Genomic DNA, 3,762 nt, shown 5'->3' on the forward strand with positions numbered 1-3,762 from the left:
AAATTTTATTTTTGCGAATGCTTTTTGTATTTTTTCAAATACTGTGAAAATCAAAAAAAAACATGCGTTACCTAGAAATATTTTATTTAAAATTATTGCTATTTTTAATTAAAAAAATAAGCTTTTATAAGAATTTTATAATTCTGAAATTTGATTATTCAAGAATTTTATTATTCGGGAATTTTCCAATTCGGTATTTTTATTTTTCGGCAATTTTATCATTGGCGAATTTTATTTTTCGGCAATTTTCCAATTCGGCATTTTTGTTTTTCGGTAATTTTATTATTCGTGTATTTTATTATTAGGAAATTTTCCAAATCGGTATTTTTATTTTTCGGCAACTTTATTATTCGGGAATTTTACTGTGTCGGGAATTTTATTTTTTGGGATTTTTCAGTCGTCCCTAATCAAAAAAGAATTAAATTCATACAACAAAAGAAAAGAATTTTAAAACCAAAAAGACGAATTTCCAGCAAATAAAGATTTTTTACTTAAAAAATAAATAAAAGTTTATCTAAATTATTGAACCTTCAAACTAGAAGACAAATTTTCTTTATAAAAATTCAATTTTCAAACAAAAGATATGACTGTTCAACAAAAAATTCATTTTCCAAGTAACTGATGCATTTTTACGCAAAAAAGGAAATTTCAAACTAAAAAATTATTTTTTTGAAAAAAAAACGCGAATTTTTAACTAAAAAATATCAATCTTAAAAAATGGAAAAGTTCCATTTTTTCTTAAAAAATGAATTCTAAAAAAAAATAAGTATTTTCCACTAAACAGTTAAATTTCCAACCAGACATAAACCTTCAATAAAAAATTTCACAATGTAGTTTAACTTTGACCCAAATTGTTGAGATTTCAATTAAAAAAGATTAATTTATAACAAGATAATTAAACTTTTAACCAACGAGATAACTTTTCAACTTAAAACATAAATCTTGAACAAAAAAAATTATTACTGAACGAAGCGATTCAACCAAATATTTTAAACAAATTAGTTGAATTATCAAGCAAAGAATAACGATGTTTAACCAAAAAGTGTATTTTCTAGCAAAAAGATGCATTTTTATCAAACAATATGAAGTTTATCTTAAAGCAGAAAAATTTCTTATTAAAAAAAAAAGTTTTGTTTTCATCCATAAAAGATTCCAGCTTACTCAGTAACATCAAAAGTTGAATTTTTGTAACAAAAAAATAAGTTTATACGAAAAAAATTGAATTTTCAATTCAAAAAGACGAATTTTTTCAACCAAAAAGGATGAATTTTTAACAAAATAGTTAAATTCTCTACCAAATAGTTGAATTTTTATTCAAAAAAGATGTAATTTCTGCTAAAGCAGGTAAACTTTAAAATAAAAAAGACAAACTTTCAAAAAAAAGAGTTGAATTTTCAACCGAAAAGTTAACGAAAAAATGCAATTTTTTAGTGAAAAAAAGTTCTTGGAATTCGTGGGAAATTGTTAAAAAGGGTTTGAAAGATTTTCAAGCAAAATTGTGCAATTTTGTCATATTACATAATAATGGAAAAAATTTGAGTAAGTTTGAGAGATATTCAAAAGTTTTGAAACGATTCAAAAATAAATAAAACTTCTAAAGTTTTTCTTCTTCTAAATTTTGTAAATTTTCAGGAAAATGAAAGATATTTTCTCAGGTTCCTAGGAAAAATTAAAATATTTTTTTATTTCAAAAAATTAATTTGAAGAAATTATTTTTTAAAAGATTTTAGAAGATTTCAAAAATGGCCAAAAAAGAAAGCTGACAGATTTTAGGGCAATTTTTAAAATCTTGCAGAATAAATAAGAAATGCAGAAAATTTTTTTGGAAATTAGAAGGTTTAGAAGGTCAGACAAAATTTAAAAAAAAAGGAAAATTTTCCTTATATTCGTCTGAAAGTTTTAAATAATTTTTTATTTTGAAAAATGAAGTATAAGAGAAAATTGAAAAAGGTTTTTAAACATAACAAACGATTTTATAAAATTTCTAAAAATATTTTAGAAAATTTTAAAGAAAAATGTTTTAATTTGATAAGATTGTAAATTAAAAACGAACAAAAATCGGGTAAATTCAAGAAATATTTAGTAGAACTGAAGATAATTTTGAATGTTTTCAAGAGAATAAACAAATTTTTTTTTAAATTTGGAGACTGGAATTTTTCTTGTTCTCAACTCTCAGAATTTAATTTCGACATTGATTTATTATAATACTTCGAAAAATAATTTTCCATTAATTTAAGTGTCGCCAATGATAAAAAAATATTCGTTAATTGTCTTTCTATAAGAGTGACATACAAATGTTAAAATCTTTTAGCTTCTTTACAAAGTATAATTGATTAAAAAAATATCACATTGAAGAGTTGGTTATTTCATGGTAATAGAAAAAAATATTTAAGGATTTATCATATTCCTTGCTTAAATTTCCGAAAATAATTAATAAATTATTAATTAATGATTCATTAAATTGTTTGCCTTGTTTATAATTCTATTAATTACTCATAAATTAATAATCAATGAACTATGTTACACAATTCTAAATTTCGGGAATTAAAACATTTGTCGCGAATTTAATAATAATTCGTTTATTTTATAAGTCGGTCTTGAAGTCGGTGAATTTTAGTTTTGGATATTTTGAAATTTTGTTTTTTGTTCATTAAAAATCTTGTCGTTATTCGAAATTTGGAAAATTTTATAATTCAATAATAATAATAATATATATATTCGGCATTTTTTTCATTCATTTCTGTATTCGCTATTTTTTTAATATTCTTATCTTATGTACAATTAAATTTCTAACATAATAGTTGAATATTTAACCTAAATAGACAAATTCCCAACAAAACAGCGTCATAGTTTATATTTTAATAAAAAAAAGAATGAAATTCATACAACAAAAGAAAAGAATTTTTAAACCAAAAAGACGAATTTCCAAAAAAAAAAAAAACGATTTTTCACTCAAAAAATAAATCAAAGTTTACCTAAATTATTGAACCTTCAAGCCAGAAATAAAATATAACTTTTCAACAGAAAATTAATTTTCCACGAAACTGATGCACGTTTACCCAACAAAAATGAAATATCAAATTAAAAAATTATATTTTCACCAAAGAAGGCGAATTTTCAACTAAAAAAGATCAATCTTCAAAAAAATGGAAAAGGTACATTTTCTGTTAAAAAAAAAAATTTATTTTCAACAAAATAATTAAACTTTCAACCAAAGAGATGAATTTTCAACTAAAAATATAAATCTTTAACAAAAAAGTAATTTCTTAACAAAGTGATTCAACCAAATCTTCCAAACAAATTAGTTGAATACTCAAGCAAAGAAGAATGATTTTAATCAAAAACTCGCATTTTTATTTTTAAAAAAGAATGAAATTTCTTCTAGAAACTGATGAAGTTTTCAATCAACAAGATAAATTTTCAACAAAAAAAAGTTGAATTTTCTTTTTCAAAAGATGTCAGTTGACTTTTCACGATCAAAATATGAATTTTCAAACAAGAAATAAATTTCTACGAAAAAAATTGAATTTTCAATCCAAAAAGACGAATTGTTAACCAAAAAGGTTGATTTTTTACCAAAATTGTTGAATTCTCTACCAAATAGTTCTATTTTTATCCCAAAAAAATTAAAGGGGGAGGGTCGGAAAGCCGGTTTTTGGCCTAATTTATTTTTGGGCCAAAAAATCTGAAAAAATCATGGTAGTATCTTATAAGTATCCCGAGTCGTTTGCACGCTAAACGGACTACCCTCCACCCCCCATC

This window comes from Belonocnema kinseyi, chromosome 1 (assembly GCF_010883055.1).
Source record: "Belonocnema kinseyi isolate 2016_QV_RU_SX_M_011 chromosome 1, B_treatae_v1, whole genome shotgun sequence".
NCBI lineage: Eukaryota > Metazoa > Arthropoda > Insecta > Hymenoptera > Cynipidae > Belonocnema > Belonocnema kinseyi.